Raw genomic sequence first — 21,340 nt, 5'->3', positions numbered from 1 at the left:
TCTCCGGCGCAGTATTTGAGGGCTTTAGCACTTTTCTAGAGTGGGTATTGCGTCATAGGCAGCGTTGCCGTGACTCTGCCCTCTATTTGGATGACTTTATCCTAGTTGGACCCCCAGGAACTGGGCAGTGCGCGCGCCTGTTGGCTGACTTTGTCAGCCTGACTGAGGAGCTAGGCGTTCCACTTCCGCATGAGAAAACGGAGGACCCATCAACTGTCCTGACCTTCTTGGGCATTGAGTTAGATACGGTTAAGCAGACGTCTAGGCTTCCACTTGAGAAGCTCTTAGACCTGAAGGCACGCTTGTGCACCATGCTGGGGAAGAGAAAAGTTTCATTACTAGAGTTCCAGCAAGTAGTGGGCCACCTTAACTTTGCCTGTAAGGCGGTGGCCCCCGGGAGAGCCTTTTTGCGGTGCCTTTGTGACGCCATGGGGACCCTTCGGCTCCCACATCACAAGATACGCCTGTCTGAAGGCATACGGGAGGATCTAGGGGTCTGGCTCCAATTTTTGCAGGTTTTTAATGGAGTGTCCTTCTGGAGACAGGTGCTCCTTTTAGAGGGGGAGCTGCAAGTATCTTCGGATGCTTCAGGGTCCATAGGTCTGGGGATTTATTTCAGGCGGCACTGGTGTGCCGCCAGATGGCCCGAGGATTGGGTTCAAGAAGGGCGGTGTAGGGATTTAACCTATCTCGAGTTCTTCCCAATCTTGGTGGCGGTTTACCTGTGGGGGGAGGAGCTTGCCAACCACTCCGTGCACTTTTGGTGCGATAATATGACAGTGGTTCAAGTGGTGAACTCCCTTTCATCTAAATCGCCCCGGGTCATGACATTGGTCCGTGCTTTTACTTTGAGGTGCTTGCACCTTAATATATTGTTTTCAGCCAGGCACATACCTGGTGTCAACAATGAGGTGGCAGATGCCCTGTCTCGTCTGCAGATGGACCGGTTTCGACAGCTTGCCCCCGAGGCCGATTTGGCGCCAGCCCTGGTGCCGCAGGAGCTGTGGACGATTGGCAAGTGAAAGCCTCCAGGGCCATCCAGTTAGCCATTGCCCCTAGCACCGGTAGGGCGTACGACAGGGCGGTAAGGAACTTTGATGCTTTTAGGCAGGCTGCAGGCCTCCGCCGGATCTGGCCCCTCCCAGTCGAGCATCTGGCGCACTTTTGCGTAGCTCAAAGAGGTAAGGGGCACAGGGTGAAATATATTCGGAGCCAGATTGCGGCCTTAGCTTTTGCAGCGAAGGCCCGAGGATTTACAGATACCATGGGTGATTTCCGCATCCGGAAAATGCTGGAGGGGTGGGCAAGGGAGTCTGCTACCCCCTGGGATGATAGGCAACCCATCTATCCTGGCATCCTTCAAGGATTGCAGGCTGTATGGTCGCAGGTCTGCAGCTCTCCTTTTGAGGAGCGGCTGTTTCACGCTGCGTCCTTAATTGTGTTCTTTGGCGCTCTTCGAGTAAGTGAGCTGGTCCAGCAGTCCCTTAAGGACAACTCTGGCTGGGCCCTCGCTGCAGAGGACGTTAAATTTGTGGGCGAGCAGCTGGTCCTCAGAATTAGAAGGTCCAAAACTGACCAGCATCAAAAAGGGGTGGACCTGGCCCTTGGCCGGTGTGCCATTGCTGAGTTGTGCCCCATTGCAGCCTTGAGGGGCTATTTGGAGGTGTGGAGCGACCATTCAGGGGTTCTTTTTCGCCACAGCGATGGCGCCCCGTTGACCAAGTACCAATTTTGGATGGTCACAGGCAAGGCTCTTCATGTGTTAGGGCTGGATGGGGTCAAATTTGGGACCCACTCCTTTCGCATTGGGGCGGCATCTACTGTCGCTGCCATGGGTTTCTCAGGGCCTGACATCCAGAAGGTAGGACGTTGGTGTTCAGGAGCTTATGCGTCATACATCAGGCCGCTTGGACGCGGTAAATCATGTTGATTTGCTTTTTTGCAGGTGCTGTGGTTCGTCAGGAGAGGATACGGATCCTCATCTGTGGCCACAGTATGATCTTCTGGGCGGCGCACCAAGCGAGAAGGTCCTGGATCGGATCCCAGCTTGGACTCAGCTGGTGGGCTACCATAGAGTGGCAAGGCAGAAGAGGCCTATGCTGGGCAGGGCTGCTGCCATTCTTGTTTGAGGGGAGGTCTGCCCCTCCACCTCATATTCTAGTAGTTCACTTAGGGGGCAATGATCTGGGGCTAATGAAAGGGGTAGCCCTCTCTTGGCAGGTGCGGGACGACTTCCTGGAGATCAGGAAGAGATGGCCTGGCGTTCTGATTTTTGGTCAGCCATGCTTCCACGCCCTGTGTGGCGGGAGGCGCTGGACCGCAGAGCGATCGATAGGGCTAGGCGGATGGCCAATAGAGCCCTATTCAAAATAATGACGGGGGGGTTGGGGATTTATTTGCCCCATCCGCAGATTCGGGCCGAGTCTGTTGCCCTCTACAGAGGGGATGGGGTGCACCTCTCTTAGAGGGGCAACAGCATTTTTCTGGATGACCTATGGCAGGAGCTTAGGTTGGCTTTAAGCCATTTGTGGGGCGCTGAGGCCTAAGCAGAGGCTTGGCCTCTGCGGTGGCAGGATTTAGCTAGGGATATATTTGTGGTGGGCCGGTGAGCACCCTTGGCACCTCCCCATTGGTGGGGAACTGGGGTCTTTCAGGAGCAGCAGGCTGCCGTTCGGCCCAGCTGCGAGGTCAGACGCCCTTGGGTGCGGAACCCCTGGACAAGCCGGTCTCCCCCCGCTGCTGTTTGGCCGGGTGGGGGAGCTCTCCAGGGGCGATACACTCCACCTGGTCAGGACGGGTTGCAGCCATTCATGGATGGATCGCACCCAGTGGCAGCGGGTGCTCGCCCAGACAGGTCAGGGCGGGGTCCCAGTGAATGACCCAAGGGCCTGACCTGTACCGCTAGTTAGGCTCCTTGCTGTATTTTCTTGTTGCTGTTTCATTTAATAAAGCGGCCCATTTTACCCAAACCTTTGTGTCTGACTCTCATTCCAACTAGGGGGGCAAAGGCATCCTTAGAATAAGGTTATAGCTTTAGTATGCAGCTATTCAAATAAGTTACTTTGCATAATAATTCAGATTCATCTCACCATATTTATGAATTTAAACACTTGTATAGTCTAGGGAAAAAGCCCTTTGAGGTCATATTGCAAAGCTAGCTCTATGCCTGTTTTCTGTTGGCCATACAAATGGGAAATACATGTCTTATTTATACAACAGAAGCAGAAACAGTGCTAACATCCAGCAAGCAATGCTAAATGTTCAAACTTAGAACACAACAGTTGTTTAGGAAGGCAATTTTCTATGATACTGGTCACTATTCAACACAGATGGCCACTGTTCATCTGGTAAGGAGATAATAGAAATCAAATTATTATTATGAAAAGAAAATTGAATAGATATGGCATATGAAGCATTTTTTGCCTTCTTGAAAACCATTGCCAGCCCTCAGTGTATCTACATTCGTAATGCAGCTGCTGCAAGCAGTCTGTGAGAGAAGTGATGGGTAAACCACCAAAGGCCAGCACCACAGTTTATGGAATCCAGCTTTCCTTTGCAATTGCCTATGTATTTACAATGCATGCCTACTGGGAAAATATGCATTCACTTCATGATGCTGTTTGCTTGAGAAATAAGGCATGCCTTAAAGAACAGTAATTAAAAGAAGTTACTTAAAGAGGTGTAAAAAAAAAAAGCAGCTACAGATAAACAGATAATCAATTTTCATTTAGAACAGAGTCAGGTTCTGTCAGCTGTGTTACTGTGAACCCCAAATTAATCATACTGCTGACTTCAACATTATTGCTTTGAATTTATGCCCTTGTAGCACAGTAGAATTTGTCTCAAGGCTTCTCTCTACTGCAGCTCACTGCAGCTTGCACAGTGCTAGATTGCTGGGCCTTTGAATCTGGCCATCTGCTCTTCCATTTGATTCTGAATTACAAGTGAATTCTGTGCTTGCATGGAAAGAAGCTACCTCGTGTCCAAAGGTCATTCAAAGACTGTATTTTAGTAGTTTTCACAAAACTTTACTGGTAAGAGTTTCATTTAAATGGATTTCAAATTCCTCTGGGGGGAAAAGTAAGATCATGAACATCTGCTGTACTGAAGCACTTTAGTAGTATTAACCTATTCTTCCAATTTGTCAGTCCAAAAGAAACATCAAAACCATGTGGAAAATAAGCTCAGCTATATTACTTTCTATGATTAGAGGATTGAACGCAAAGCTGTAATTGGGAATGGGTGAGACAAGGGAGGAAGGAAGGGCAATGTAGATTAGGTTGGCCTGTATCTTTGTATTAATACGAATCTCGATAGTCACACTTGCGTGATCTACAACAAAGATTTCTGAAATTACAATATCCACTGGATGTAGTAAGAAAACTGATCAACAAAGCCAGAATGATACCAAGGAATGACTTGCTACAAGATAAGAACAAATAGAAGAACAACAGAACACCACGGGTGGTCACATATAACTCCTAGCTCAAACCAGTTCAATGCATCATTAATGACCTACAGCCTATATTGGACAATGATACTGCTCTTTCACAGGCATTGGGACACAAACCTTCCCTTGTCTACAGACAGTCCCCCAACCTTAAACAATTCCTCACTAACAACAATGCATTTCCCAACATGGAGAGGAACTCTGGGTCCAGGGCCTGCAATAAACCAAGATGCCTGCTGTGTCCCCATATTTGCTCCAACAACACAATCACTGATCCTAACAAAAGCTATACCATCTTAAGCTTTTTTACTTGTTTATCTTTTAATGTTATATATGCAATCAAGCGTCAGCAATGTCCTTCAATTCTCTATATTAGAGAAACTGGTCAGTCCCTTCACAAAAGAATAAATGGACATAAATCTGATATCCAAAACTGCAGCATTCAAAAACCTGTGTCTGTGTGTTTGTGGGGGGGGGGGTCATTTTAATCTGTCAGGACATTCCATTACTGATCTAAGAACACCCATCACAAGCAGATTGCTGAAACTGAGTTTATTTGCAAATTTGGAACAATGGATTGAATGAGGACAAAGGATTTTTCTCTCATTAGGGAAGGTACTTTTCTTCACTTTGCACCTATCAAGCAAATTACAACATGTGATATATAGCTAGCTTCCTGCTGCTCTAATTTGCAATACTCTTCCATCCTCTGCCTGGATTATAAAGATTCCTCCCTTCGTCCACTCCATGTAGCTGATGAAGGGTGCTGTGACTCTTGAAAGCTCATACCCTGGAAATCTAGATGGTCTTTAAAGTGCTACTAGACTCAGATCTTGCTCTTCTGATACAGACCAACACAGCTACCCACCTGAAGCATTAATATGGGCTTTCCTGGGACATCTATCTTAGCATGTTTACACTTCAAAGGGGTGTCAGTTAATAAGAGTTACTTACTGTGCAATTCTAATTATGCCCTTCTAAACCCAGTGAGGTCAATGGACTTCTGTCACTTTATCATAAAGGATGAAATGTGCAGCTTTACTTTTTAAATATTTTAACAGCACAGCAACAAAAGGATGTGTTGAGTGAACTAGATTACTGAAGAAAAGACACATAAGGCAAACCAGTGCCTCAAATTACAGTCCACCCCATATTTTTGAAGCATGGTTTCTGTTGTAATTAGGGATGTCATTTCCCCAGCTCCCAGCATCCACCCTCACCACCACTTACCTGGCTGGGGGGTGGGAAGATACAGGGAACCAGCCTGGGAGCTCTGGAGCATGTTCCTGAGTGCTCCAGAGCACTTCCTTGTTACGCCGGGAATGACATCGCAATACATGGGCAGTAAGTTCACCCAGAGTATGATCCCCGCCCCACTGTCCCCCAGTTTGGGCCCTGGGGGACCTGGCAACCCTAGTTGTAATGCATACAAGCAGCCTCTAAGGGACAGTTTTCTGCTTTGCATGTCCCTCATTCATGGAACTGCAGGGCTCTGGTAGCAAATTGGTGGCTGCTGACAGGGGAGAGAAGCTGACTGAAATGCAAGCTGAACCACGGTGAGAGCTAAATAAAAACCTGTTTATTTTTTATAAAACTGGTGTGCCCTGGTGTTCAAGATACTATTGTTTCTTGCTGTAAAAATAGACAAAGTATGTGGTGAGTGAACCAGCCAAAACACATCATTGAACAATAATGAGGACATTGTCCTGCAGGTACAAATTAGAGAGGCATTAAAGCATGCCTAGTCAAATTATTCTTTTCTAACAAAGGAAGTAACAGAATTACTGGCTCTTTTTTAGGTAACTAATGTTTTCTCACTCTATAAACAGCAGAGAAGAGCTGGACTGGAAAGGCACTAAGTTTTCCTAACCCATGGACATAATAGGGAGCAGGGCAAGTTCTACCATGACACAAGAGGAGGCAGTTGCCTTAAGCATGGTTTGTGGGAGTGGGGGAAGACTCTCCCATTGAGTGTTTAGTTGAAGTTGTTGCTTTGCAACCCCAGCCGGAAGAATGAGACAGACACAGGCTTGGATTAATGGGCCATTTATTAAATTGACCGTAAAGATAAACACGGCAACAGCTAACTAAGCGGTACAGGTCAAGCCCTGGGGTCAGCACCCTGACCACCGCCTTGCCTGTCTGGGCGAGCCCCAATGCCCCGGGTGTAGGCCATCTCATGAATGGCTGCAACCCGGCCAGCTAGGCAATAGGATCCCCCACAAGCACCTGTTGCGCCCCAGCCGTCTAGCATGAGGTTAGGCCTTGATCCGGGGGATCCCCTCAGGCGTCTGCCCCCCCTGACGGTAGCCGCCACAAGCATACCGCCCTAATGGCAGACCCTGTTCCCCAACCTTGAGGAATGCCACAGGGGCTCACCGGCCCGCACCCTATTCCCAAAATCTCCTGCCACCGCAAGGGTCAAGCCTCTGCTTAGACCCTCGCGCCCCACAGGTGGCCTAGAGCCACCCGAAGCCCTTGCCGCAGGTCATTCAAAAAGATATCATTGCCCTCAGGTGACAGATGGACACCATCTCCTCTGTAGAGGTGGGCAAATTCGGCCCTAATCATGGGGTGTGGCAGATAAATGCCCAAGCCTTGCCCCAAAGACCTCTTAATGGCGTGGTTAGCCTTGCGTCGGGCCCTCTCTATTGCCCTGGGGTCCAAGGCCTCCCGCCAGATTCGTCGTTGTAGCATCTCTGACCATACTATAAGCACGCCTGGCCATCGGCTGCTTATGTATTCCAGGTCTACTGCTACCTGCATCGACAGGGCCTTGCCCTGTACCAGCCCAAGGTCATTACCTCCCAGGTGAATGACCACAATGCGTGGGGGAGGCTCCATCCGTCCCCTAAACAGGAGAGGCAGCAGGCCAGGCCACTTTAGGCCACGCCGGCCCTGCCACTCCACCGTGGCCACAGCGCTCAATCCCAGCTGGGATCCAATCGGCTTGTTCTTGGCTTGATTGGCCGCCCAGAACACCATGCTGTGGCCACAAATCAGTATTCTCTTCCTCGCCTGGCCCGTCACGGCACCTGAGGAAAGAGCAATTAGTTCGCCATTTAGAACTGCTGCAGGGGCCGGACATAGGACCTAAACGCCCTTGACCGCCACCTGCCCACTCTCTGAAATGCCTGCTGAGGGTATCCCATAGCAGCTGCTGTGGAGGCCGCTCCAATCCGGAAGGAGTGGGTTCTGAATTTGACCCCCGACAAGCCAATTTTCTTAAGTGCCCTCTCTGTCACCGCCCAAAACTGATACTTAGTCAGTGGGGCCTGATCTTCGTGGCGGAATAAAACTCCTTGGTCATCCCCACGAAGCGTGACATATTCCTTGAGGGCCTTAACAGGGCACAGCTCCAGCTCAGAGCATGGGCCCAAAAGCAAGGTGGCCCCCCGCTGTCGCTGGTCAGTTTTGGACCTTCTGATCCCGATGGAGACTTTATCCCCGACAAATTTAATGTCCCTTGCATGCAAGACCCGACCAGACGCGTCTGCACACGAAGAGGCCACCAGCTCACTCACTCGCAGGGCCCCAAAAAATGCCTTTAAGGCAGCAGCGTGAAACAGTTTCCGCTCAAAAACAGAAGAACAGACATCTGCCCACACTAACCCCAGCCCTTTCAGTACTGAGGGGGAGATAGGCTGCCTCGGGTCACTTGGCGTTTTTATTTCCCTGGCCCAGCCTTCCAGCATCTTGCGAATCCTGAAAACACCTGTAAATTCAGGAAAGCCACGGGCTTTGCTGGCAAAGGCCAAAGCGGCCAGTTGACCCCTGATAGACTTGACCGCAAGTCCCCGCCCCCGTTGCACCACACAAAAGTGCAGCAGGTGTTCAGGCGGGATGGGCCACGACTGCTGGAGCCCCACCGATGCCCTGAACTGGAACAGCTGCCCTACCGCACGGTCGTAGGCCCGGCGTGTACTGGGTGCAATGGACAGCTGGATCGCTCTATTTATTTCCGCCGTCCAAGCTCCCACAGCTCCTGGGGCATCCGTGCTGGCTGCCTGTCGGCCCAGGGGGCAAGCTGCCAGAACCGTTCCATCTGTTGGCGAGACAAAGCGTCTGCCACACCATTGTTAACGCCTGGAACGTGCCTGGCCCTAAACAAAATGTTCATCTGCGAACATTTCAATGTGAAGGCTCTTACCAGCCTCATCACCCTGGGGGTTCTAGATGCCATGGTGTTGACCACGTGCACCACAGCCAAATTGTCACACCAAAAGTGGACAGCTTGGTGTGCCAATTGTGATCCCCAAAGCCACACGGCCACTAACAAAGGAAAGAACTCCAAAAACGTAAGGTCTTTGGACAATCCCTGGGCTATCCAATCTGCAGGCCATTGGTCGGCACACCAATGCCCCCTGAAAAAGACCCCAAAGCCTGTGGACCCGGAGGCATCAGAGGTGACCTGGAGTTCCGCCTCTAACAGCAGCTCCTCCCTCCAGAAGGTCACCCCATTAAAGGTGGCAAGGAATTCCTTCCACACTAATAAATCCTCCCGCATCTCTTTGTTAATGCGCAAACGATGATGGGGCAACCGCAAGTTCCCCATAGCATTGCACAGCCGCCTGAGGAAAGCCCTCCCAGGCGCCACTGCCTTACAGGCAAAGTTTAAATGGCCAACTACTTGCTGCAACTCAAGGAGAGATACCTTGTCTCTGCTCAAGCAACCCTCCAGCCTGGCTCTCAGGTCTACCACTTTCTCAAGCGGCAACCTCAAGGTCTGTTGAACTGTGTCCAGTTCAATGCCCAAAAACGTCAGGACCACAGCTGGTCCCTCCGTTTTCTCATGAGCCACGGGAACCCCAAGCTCATCGGCGAGCTCCATGAAGCCTGCCAGCAGCCTGGCACACTGCCCAGTGCCAGCAGGCCCAGACACCATATAATCATCTAAATAATGAACGGTGTCTGAGCAGGCACAGCGGCGACGCAACTCCCATTCCAAAAAGGAACTGAAGCGCTCAAAAGCAGAGCAAGATATGGAACACCCCATAGGCAGGGCCCGGTCCATATAAAACTTGCCCTCGAAGGCAAAACCCAGAAGATCAAAGTCTTCTGGGTGAACAGGGAGCAGGCGAAAGGCAGATTTAATATCGCACTTTGCCATCTCAGCTCCCACCCCGCACCGCCGCACAACCTTGACCGCATGGTCAAAGGAAGTGTAGTGCACCGTGCAGAGTTCCACAGGGATGCCATCATTCACCGATCCCCCTTTGGGGAAAGACAGGTGGTGAATGAGGCGGAACTCCCCCGGGGCCTTTTTTGGCACCACCCCTAAAGGAGATACCCGCAGGGACGGAACCGGAGGGGCATCAAAGGGGCCTAATACCCTGCCCTCAGCACACTCTTTTAAAATCTTGTGACGTACCACATCTTCCATGCCAGCCACAGACCTAAGGTTGGCTGCCATGAAAGGTGTCCTGGGACCCTGGAAAGGGATCCTAAACCCAAACTTAAAACCTAAACGCAAATAATCAGCATCTATGCGCCGTGGGTATGCTTGAAGCAGCTGCTCAAGTACCCGCAACCTGACTGGACTGGGCCCCTTTTCCAGGCCCTTGCTGCTGACCCCCACCGCCTCCAAAGCTCTTTCCACCCTGTCCTCCCTGCCGCCCCCTGGGACAGGCAGGATGTGCGTGCGGACCGCCACAGGCAGGGCACTCGTGTCTGAATTTACAAGCCTTCCTATAACACACCCCCTTGGACGCGAAGTCCCAGCAGAGCAGCCGTGATTGAACCTGCTGCCCCGCGAGGGTGCGGGAACCTGAGCCCTGAGGGGGCTTAATAATCATGTGACCACTATCGGTCCTGTCCCCTGTGGTGGACTTCGAGGGTGCCATAATCTGGACCCAAAGCTGGACCAGTATTTGGTCCCAGGGCAAGCTCGGGGTCAAAGCCGCACGCATGCAGAATTCTTCGTCGTAACGCAGCCAGGCCCCCCCCTCAAAATCGGTATACCCCCTGTATATTATGTTCATGTATTGAAATAGGGGGAGGGCCCTTTGTGGCTGCACTCTGGCCAAAACCCCCGCATAGACCAAGAACCCAGGCAACCAATGTGCCCATGATCTATCAATCCGTCGGCGGCGGATCTTTTCCTTGTCCCTGTCCTCCAGATCATCTTTATCCCTCTTCTCCAGTTCCCTGAAGAGAAGGGTAAAGACATCCACGTACTCACCCCTTATAATCCGCTCACGTGTGGCCTGCGTAAGGTGATCCCCTAATGGCAACGCCGTATCCCCAGGGGGCAAAGCCCGGTAAGGTACCGTGCTGAACCCCTGGACTCCGTAAGGAGATGGACCCGGCTGGATGCCGTACCCATAAGGCCAGCCAGTAGCCGGGGTCAGAAGGGCGTGCCCTTCCCACCCAAGAGCCCCACCCACTGGTGGTACAGCAGGCACCTGATGCTGATACAAAGAGCCACTGGCACTATTGGGCCAAGATGAAGGCCCCGTCTGAGGCCACCCCTGCCCTGGCGGAGGCCAACTCTGGATGGGATAACTGCCAGAAACTGAAGGTGACGAAACCCCTGGCGTAGCTGTTTGCCCCCAAGGGCCCCAGGGCCAAGTTGTGTTCTGCAGTGGCTGGGAATCCTTACCGTCCAGCACAGGTGATTCCACTGCCACAGCGATTTGTCCCACGTCATCCTGGCCATCCAGGTCACCGACCGCCGCTCCATCGGACGTGGCCGGATGATCCTGGGCTCCACCACCGGCAGTCGCTGACAATTTCTCTAGGGCAGCAAGGCGAGAGGCAAAATCTTTATTAAACCCCACCTTGGCCACCCTCTTGGCGCCCCTACGCGGCTGACTAGTGGCACCCTCAGACGTCATGGCCCCCTTCTCCCTCTCAAGAACAGCAATGCGCTCCAACAGCTCACCTCTACTCGGACCCTCCTCCTCATCAGAAGAGGACAAGGCTGGAGGTGGGTTCCTTGGTGCTGGCCTTTTAACAGGCCGCTTTCCCTTAGAGGGACCCCCTCCCTTCTTGGGTGGCATGATAACGCGTAAATTAACTGAACAAGTACCTTACTGGCAACTTAACAGTTAAGACAATTGCCGTGGCAAAACAACACCCCTGCAAGGCGGGCAACTCCTGGAACTGGAAAAAAGGGGGGGAACCGTTCAGTACTTAGGCCCCCCACCAGATGGCTCTCTACTCACAGGAGCAGTACCGCTAGCGGCCACCGGATGGCACAAGGCTAGCACACAAGAACTGGCTACCGGGCAGAACAAGAGGGCTACGCCCAGTAACAAGATGCTCCTGAGTCACTAGGCAAAATAAAGAGGCTACGGCCAATCACAAGGCGAGACTATAGAGCTGCCGGGCAGACTGATGATGCCCCGCCCAGAAACAAGAGAAACCCTGCCCAGAACTGGCTGAGTGAGAGGGGGGGTGAGGGGGGGTGCGGTAGTCACCACAGGGCAAGGGGGGGCGCCCAAACGACCAGAGAGACCCTGCCCAGACTGGCTGAGTGAGGGGGGGTGAGGGGGGGTGCGGTAGTCACCACAGGGCAAGAGGGGCGCCCAAACGAGCCCCAAAGGGCAACCAGTAGGCCCTTATATCCCCTCACACACCCTCAAACTAGCCGAGGCCGGGGGGGGAGACAGCCGCCAAAAGGGGAGCTGTGGCCTTTATTCCAGGCCCACTGGAACAAACTTAAAGCGGCCGCGATTGCGTGCCGCTGAAATGCGGCCCCCGCCGCCGATCGGGCCGATCCAGCCCCTCCGGGCCGCCGCCGTGCCGCTCCAAGGCCCACCGGCCCGAAAAGTAACACCGGCGCCGCCGCCGCGCCGCACCAAGGCCCTCCAGCCAGCCAGCAAAGCTGCAGCCGAGAGCCGCGTCTCCGAAGCTCGGGCAGGAACAGCAAGCAAGCTGCGTCCTCTCCGAGCAAAACCTTGAACTGAGGCTGGGAGAGCGGAGTCGGCGCGAACAGCGCTTGACTCCGCCCCCTCCAGCAAAGCCCCGGATGCCCGGGAAGGGAGCCTGTCTCCCACTCCGGGCGGGGCAGCAAAGAGGCGGCTCCCAGCCTGAGCGGCGTTTTGCCGCGGCTGGGAGAGCCGTCTTCTTTCTCTTTTTGGTGGTGGAATCAGCCATGGTAGCAACAGAAGTGATTCTGTCCAATCATGGCTTCAGGCAGGAGAAAGAGACAGAGAGAGCTCCCTGTAAGTTGGGGCTAAGCAAAGCCATGAGCTGTTGCTAAACCTTCTCTTCCTCAAATGCCCATCCAGGTGGTTGCTATTATGCTTTGTTCCTCCTTTGGAGTAGAGGAATAATGGAGGGGACTGATGGTAGCTTAGTCCCCTCCAGTTTGCCTTTGAGTGGAAGCTGGAAGATGGAGGGAACCTTCTAGGCCCCTCTCCAGCCTGTCTCTCCCTGCCTCACAGCCAGATCCAATATATGTCTACACAGAGTAATGTCTCAGTGAGTTTAACTGGATTTAGTCCAAAGCAAAAGTGCATAGGATCAGTCACATCATTCCACTCCAAACTCCATGCAGTATTAGAAGGCAGGTAGTACAGAGGGGACAGAGGATAGTTAAGAGCAGTCTACAGTCTTCCATCCAGAGGTGGCAAGTTTTGTCAACTAAAGTAGTCTGTATGGCTGAAAAAAAATAGTGCCTAAAACTGTTGTTTTTTTCAAGTTTCACCAAGTACCTAAAAGAAAAAAGACTGCAAAAATCAGAATTGTTGGTTTAGCATACTGATGCTGATTTTATTTATGAAAGAGCAAATTAGGAACAAAAATGTGAATTTTGAAGTAAAACATTAATGTGATGCTATAGGTAAGGAACCACATCAAATTAGCAATATTTTGAGATTAGGGAGTAAGCAGGGGATGAATTTTGTGCTGCATTATAAGTAGCAACATGCCTTGAGCCAGTACCAACTATGAGTAACCAGTTCCAACTTCTTTAGACAGAACATTGAGAATTGGCATGTACCTAAGCTCAGACAGACTACAGAAACAGAAAAGATAGTAACAGATGTCAACTCTGACCAGGGATACTTTCCCCTCCAATTTATAGAGTTGCTAGCCACATCCTGTTCTCCAGACAGGGCAACTTTGTTTGCACATTACTAGATCATTTACAAATTATGCAAATAAAGCACATTGATTCTATTGTGTTTTGCATTCACTGAGAATATTATGTGATTTTCATTCACTCTTGCCACATACTGTTGGAGAAAGATCAGTGGAAATATTCTTTTTCTTGACCATGAGTTCATGCCAGGAAAGAATGGTCTCTCTCATCTATTATATATTTATTGATATGTACAGAGCCATCAACATACGTGGGATTATACTTTGTCTGCCATTTTTCTCTCACAGCACAGTGGGAAAAGCTCCAGCAGGCAGCTGTGTCATACTGTCTCAACTGCTGTTGTTCCGAACAGTATGTGGCTATGCATCTGCTTCTCAATTAATGTGCAAGAAGTTCCACAGAAAATCACCACATGAAAAAGATTCCCACAAGCAGAATTCAGGCATAAATCAGTCCATATCCATTCTAATTTGGATTTAATGAACCATTTTTCAAAAGGCAAAAACATAGACAGACAAAGGTTGCCACCCACTGAGAATTTTATTTTCTTTATTAGCTACAGTGTGAGGATGCAAAGCAAACAAATTTTGCATCTGAGCCATTCTTGCGGTTCTTCCATACAGATATATTGTCATATGGGATGTACAAATATGCTCTTTTCTTTTTTTTCCTTCTATGTTTTCATTAAAGCTTTTTCCCCCTTTTCAAATATTTTCATTGCTGGAGTTTCTTATTAATTTATTTCTTTCACATCATTACCATGCTGTCATCAATACATCTAATCCTCAATGTGACCAAATCTGTGGATACTTTAATCCAAAGACTGGGGTCATGGACAGGCAAGACAGATAAAAGCACCAAGAAAAATCTGAAATCTAAAAAATATACACTGGGCAGGGGTTAAAACTATCCCAAATGATCAAATCAGTGCCTGTAGCTTTAGGAAATGAATGCCCTCAGTGGCCATTTCTTGGTGACCACAACAGTATCGCCAGCCTTAAAACTTTGGTTTGCCACCCCAGACAGAAAGAAGACACAGACACAAGTGCTGGGAACTAATGGGCCATATTTATTTGGCAACAACATATTATTGAACATATGTACACCACAAGGGCCTAACTAATGGTCCAGGTCAGGCCCTGGGGTCACCCCTGGACCTCTGCCCTGACCTGTCTGGTCAAGCCCCGCTGCCCCGGGTGTGAGCCATCCAAGCACTTGCCTGGGACCCAGCTGGCCAGGCAAATGGCACTGCTCCATAAAGCAGGAGGGCTTTACTTGTACAGGGGAAGCCATGCAGCAGTCTTCCCTCTCAGCTGGCAGCCATCAAACAGTAACAACGATCCTGACAGAACTCAATTCCCCCTGAAATGGGGACGTCCCAAGTGAATTCACTGGCTTGGTCATTTCTCCCCCTTCTAATCCTGCCAGGCTAAATCCTATTACAGCTCCACCATAAGACAATTACCACAACCCATACAAGAAGTGCAAGGTAGACAAAAAACTTCCTTCTCCAAAGCCAAAAATGAGAAAGGAGAAAAAAATTCCTACCTGGCCCTGGTAAACAGCGACTAGCTAAGCCTGTACTACTGAAGGGCGGGTGGCTGGGTGGAGCTCAAGGCACCCTTATAAGGCTCTTGGCTCTGCCCCCTCCTTAATCCCTGGATTGGCTGGGAAGTTGTCTGTCAGTCCTTCATCCTGCCAGGAGATAAAAGGTGGTCTCCGGCTTTAAGAAGCTACACTGCTGGCCAGATTGGCCAAATTATGTCAGGAAAGGTGGGGGAGAGAGGGGGCCTTTGCAGAAGGACTCATTGGGGCCAGGCCCAGCAGCAGCCACTAGGCATTTTGCTACCATGCAACTTGAACTAGTTCACCCAGGCACAGCTCCTTGTTAGTGTTCAATGGAAGCCACCTCACAAAAGCTGGAAGACCAAGGTTTTGAAACCCCATTCTACTGTGGAAGCTTGCTGGGTGACTTTGGGCCAGTTACATACTTTAAGCCTAACCGACCTCATAGAGTTGTTGTGCGGATAAAATGGAGGAGGGGAGAATAAGCTGCTTTGAGCCCCTGTTGTGGAGAAATAGGAGATTTAAATGAAATAAATAGAGAGGTAGGTTGATTGGTGTGTGGGAAGCAGAGAAGGAAGCAGAAAAGAGGAGACATTATGGAAGCTGCCAGAGAACAGAAACAGGAAATAGTGAGGGAGGAGAAATAGGATACCCCTTTCAAGTCCTTGTGGGTCCTCCGCTTGTTTTTCACTATTAAGATACAATTGACAAAAACAAGAAGCATCAGTTTTAACAGTAACAACTGATCAAATTTTAGTTGTATAGTCAGAAAAAAGGAAATAGGTATAAATAAAAGTATAAAAGTTATGAATTGTAATGATGTGTTGAAAAGGTCACCAATGGGAAAAAATAGATGAATATATTAGAAAGCAGAGTTTATTCAGAATTACAGAACAACAGCCACAAATTATGAACATATGCATAACAATAAGAGAAATGATGGATGATATAACAAAGATTAAGTCTGGACCTGATGGCATCCCAAGTAGCTACTATAAATGTTTTGAGGACAAACTTCTACGACCTTTACAAAAGACAGTGAATTCTATTTTAGAGAGAGATGAGATGCCAGAGATTTGGAAAGAGGCTAATATAACACTATCACCAAAAGATGGTAAATACGGACACTGACAAGAAATTATAGACCAAGATCACTATTAAATAATGGTTACAAGTTGTTTACAACAATATTAGCTGAAAGACTTAAAACAATCCTCAGGATATTGTTCATAAAAATCAAAGTGAATTTATACCTAAAAGATAGCTGAAGGACAATGTTAGAACAGTATTGGATATTTTGGAATATTTGAAATAATGAAAAATAAGCCATGTTGATCTTCTTAGATGCAGAAAAGGCTTTTGACAATTTAAACTGGAAATGTTTGTTTAAAGTCTTGGAGGATATGGACTTTGGAGAAAACTTTATAAAGTTGGTAAAATGGCTTTATACATCTTAGACAGCACAAATAATTGTAAATGGAAAGCTGACTAAACCATGTGGAATACTAAGAGGTACAAGACAAGGTTGCCACTATCATCTCTGTTGATTATACTTGTTCTTGAAGTGTTGAATAGCAATATAAGACAAGATGAAAGAATTGAAGGGCTAAAGGTCAAAAAGGAGACTTATAAATTAAGAGCCTTTGCAGATGATTTGGTGTTGGCCTTGGATGACCCACTAAAGGAAATTGAAATGTTAATGGTTAAATTGAAAGAATTTGGTGTAGTAGTGGGTTTTAAGGTCAATAAACAGAAGACTAACATGTTAACAAAAATATGAAAATAAAGGACCGAATGAAACTGGAGAACAAAATTTAAAAATTTAAAAATTGAGAAAAAGGTAAAATATTTGGATATTATTTTGACAAATATTAATTGTGTGTTGTTTCAAAATAATTATATAAAGACCTGGAATGAAATTAAAAGAGATTTGGTAACATGGGATAAAATTCAATTATCACTTTTGGGAAGAATAGCTATGATTAAAATGAATATTTTATCTATTATTTTCATTTCAGACAATTCCAGTTTTGACAATGGAGGCACCGTTCAAACAGTGGCAGAAAGATAAACGGCAAGGGAAAAAAACCAAGGGTTAAATTTAAAGTATTACAGGATTCAAAGGAAACTAGAGGATTGGGCTCACCCAATTTGAAATTATATTTTGCTGCCAGCTGTTTTGTGTGGATGAAAGAATGGATCTTGTTAAAAAAACAAGATTATTGGATTTAGAAGGACATGATTTAAGACTTGGATTGCATGGTTATTTGTGGTACGATAAAGATAAGGTTAATACAGAATTTAATAACCACTATGTTAGGTGTGCTATTCTGATAATATGGAATAACTATAAATTTAGAATTTGCCCAAAAATACTCCTGTGGCTACCTCTGCAAGAAGTCCATTTTAGAAGAGAAATGGCAAGTACATTTAAATGGTTAATGTATTGAGATATGTTGGAATTTTCACAAGGTGAAGCTAAAATAAAATCAAGAGAAGATTTCTTATATGCAAATTTTGGAAAGGTTTAAACTAGGCAAAAGGCACTATGATTTTCAGCAAATTTAAAACTGAATTTGAGATAGATCTATGTACAAATGATGAACATGTTGCCATTAACTTTTAACTTTTAACTATTAACTTCTGTTGAAATTTGAGACAGAAGAAGAGCAATTGAAAGAATGTATGATTAAATGGGAAAATTGGATATGATATATTAATGGAATAATGGGAAAATATGTGGTTAAAAGGGTTGAAATTTAAATTAAGCTCCAATCTTAAAGAGACTTTTTGTAAGATGGTGTATCATTGGTATGTCAAAATAAAAACTCAAAGTAATCGGAAACTCACTGGCACATGTGTACGGGCTGCTGTGCCCTTTAACAGGAGGTGAGTCAGCAGTTTTTTCTGACAGGTTTACACCTGATCATTTAGCTGGGTTGCAGCTAGATTGCATCAGCCTTGTGCTGATTGGCTGACTCTACCTCTCTCTATAGGCTAGTAGATGGTTAAAGGTCCAGCCACAGGTCTGCACTTGGCTGATCTGCTCAGCTTGGTGCCTGGTGCAAACCTTTGTCACTCTACACGAGAAAACTTGGATACTTGTGGACTTGACCTAAGGACTGGACTCTGGATTCGCTCTCTCATTCTGTCAGGCTGTGACTCTGATAGTTGCTGCAGTCTGCTGTTTGTATGCTGAGCACATTTTTGCACTTGTAAATATGGACTTGTAAATGCACCATCTGCACTACTTCTCACAATGTCTTGGCTCCAGTGTTTTTTGTTGTTGGGCTAAGCGGGGCGCTTAGAAGCACTAATTACAGATGACTTTCCGTCAGGGTTATGGGCCCAGCACGCTTCCGCTGCGCTAGTGTACCCGCCGCCTGCAACTGAACCTGTTGGTTTGCTGAACCTGTTGGTTTGCTGGAGTATCGTTTGGATCGTTGTGTGGCAGCTCGAGGGTTGGAACAGACGCTGACAGGTTTTCAAGTCGGCGCCTGGACCCGTTAAGGCAGCTGTTGGTGCGGTGAGTGTGTGGGAGTCCTGCAAAGTGCAAGATAACAACCATGGCACAAATGACTCTCATGCCGGCTGAAAAGCTGGGAGCTGATAATTATTTTTACATGGGCAGTGTGGATGGAACACTATCTAAAAAGGGAAGGGCTATGGACTAGTGTGACCAACCCTCCTGTTGCTCCCACGCCTGCAGATCAGACTAACATTGAAAAAGCCCTGGCCACCATCGTTTTGAGTGTGGATAAGACTCAGCTTGTCCATGTGATGGGTGCTGCTTCTGCCAAAGCTGCATGGGATGCTTTGAAAAGGCTACATGTGAGGCAAGGAGCGGGCTCACTCATTACTCTAACAAGGAGGCTTTACCGGTGCTATCTACAGCCGGGGGAGTCAATGTCTTTCCACTTGACTCGGATCGAGGGCTTTTTCCAACAGCTGGCTCAGAGAGGAAAAATCCTGCCTGAGCAGGACAAAGTCTTCGCCCTGCTCAGCTCTCTGGATGCCAGGTTTGATAGCCTCATTACAGCCTTGGAGGCAAGAGACGTGGACAGTCTAACTATGGGCCTCGTCTCAGGGTTGCTGCTTGAGGAGGAATCAAGGCAGCAAGAGGCGAAAACTGCTTCTACAACATTCAGAAGCTGTGCTATCAGCGTCCCAGCACCTGCCGGAGAAAGCTTCCAGCGAGGAAACTGCACTGCGTGTCCGTCATTGTTTTGCCTGTGGCTCTACACAGCACCTTAAGAATGCCTGCCCATCCAGCCGGAGGAAGAAAAAGCAGCAGAAGTCAGCAGGAGTTGCGAGCGGTGGTGTGACCCAGCGTACTCAAACTTCACTGGTGTCTGCTGGACCCTCAGTGTCTGGTGGGAATGTCTGGCTCGTGGATTCGGGCGCTACCCAATCCTTTTGTTGTGAGCGTGACTTGTTGGTCACTGAATCGGAGCCCAGACTCAGCCATGTCTCCCTTGCAGACGGCAAAGCTGCTGCAACTGTCTGTCAAGGGGAGATTTGTTTTCCTGCGTTGAAACACAGTGCTTTGGGTGTCTAAAGCTGAATGATGACCTTGAAACAACCATGTCTTTACAAACTTTGTTGGATTGAAGACTGTTAGAGGAGGTCCAACAATTCTTATAAACAATAAAGATGTTATTGTTTTGACTTTCAAGGAGGCCCTTTCTGGAGTGACAATCCAGTTTATCTGGGAAAATCCCCTTTCACACTCACTGGAGGAAATAGTAACTGTATTGAGAATGCGGCGGATCCTAGACGGTTCCTTGGGCATTTCTTCACTGTATTTTAGATGCTCTCTGAAGGCCCGAATGGCTTCTCACTCACTGAACTTAAACCTTCTTGTCAATGTGTTTATTTCTGCTTCCCCATAGAGAATACAGTCACTGGAGTTTGCTGGCCAATTCTTAGAATCCAGAACTCTTCCACACCTTGACAATTCTGTGTCCTCTTTCAAAAGCAGTATTCTTTGAAGAGATTTTTTAAGATGCTCATAGAATGCAACTGGGGAGATTGGTGGGTCATGAATTCTATTTCTTCTATGCAACTGGACATCCTTAAATTGCAGCTTTTCTGTTGCCTCAAGTGCTTCTGTATAGTAAGGACCTGGAGCAGTGCCTCTCTTCCCACAGATTTCAACAAGAGTCTCAATTTTGCCATGGGCTCGGTACAGATCGGTATTTCTCTCCTGCCAATCTACACTTAATTCTGAGAGCTCTTGCAAAGCATCACAAACTAATCCAAGATCCAAAATGAATTCTGCTGATGTAATCTTCTTATGAAGACCTCCATATGTGCACTTCTCCTTTCTATCTCGACCACTCTCGGTTTTACCTTTTTCAAAATGAAGCACTAGGGCTTTGTAATCCTTCCAGACATCCCTAACAGTTCTGCAACTGGGATCCTAGGATCCTTCCAATTTCAAAATCTCCATCTCTAATGTGGCCACACATGCCTTGAGCTCCCTTGTATTTTTTAGAGATGAATGGTACATGACATATAACTTGTCCATAAAACTCTTAAATCTATTGATGCCACACACCTCTTTCACGACATCGTGGACTGATAATTCCAGCCTATGGCTAGGACAATGCCATACAACAATGGAAGGGACTCTGTCTTTGAAGAGTTTGCGACTCCTCCACGGGATCCTATCAACACTGCAGCCCCATCACAAGTCAATGAAACCAAATTTTCCTTTAAGAATTCCTCAGAGATCCCTAGTGACTCAAGGGTAGACATGAAACTTTTGAATATTCCTTTTGCTGTTACGTCATCCAGCTCTATCAAGCCAATGAAGTGATTCATATGGCCCTGCATGTCCAGCTCTTCAATGTAGGTGCAAATGTATACTATCAGAACTGATTTCTGAGTCACAGTAGTAGATTCATCAATAATCAGTGCAATTTTACTCTTGGAATCAATAATCTTCTTGACCAGTGTGATTCTCATTTCATGGCCAATGTGATTTATAATGTGTGCACAAGAAGTAGCGGAGTGCAAAATTCTCCCCACATCAATGCCATTTAATTCTTGCAAATCAATGTCAGCCTTAAAATCATTAAAAGACTGGTTCTTTCTGGCCACTTTATATGCAGAGTGGAATATTTTCTTAGTGATTTCCATCTCTCTTTCTTGGGACCTCAAACATACTGTTTTCAGCATTTCTTTCTTTGCTTCAGCTGTGATTTTAATTGCAGCTTTATGACCTGTATTTTCTTTATGCTCAAAAAAAATTTCTTGAGAGATGTTAGCTG

This window comes from Eublepharis macularius, chromosome 8, assembly GCF_028583425.1.
Source record: "Eublepharis macularius isolate TG4126 chromosome 8, MPM_Emac_v1.0, whole genome shotgun sequence".
Classification (NCBI taxonomy): Eukaryota; Metazoa; Chordata; class Lepidosauria; order Squamata; family Eublepharidae; genus Eublepharis; species Eublepharis macularius.
The sequence above is the reverse complement of the archived record's forward strand: the minus strand, read 5'-3'. Positions refer to the sequence as shown.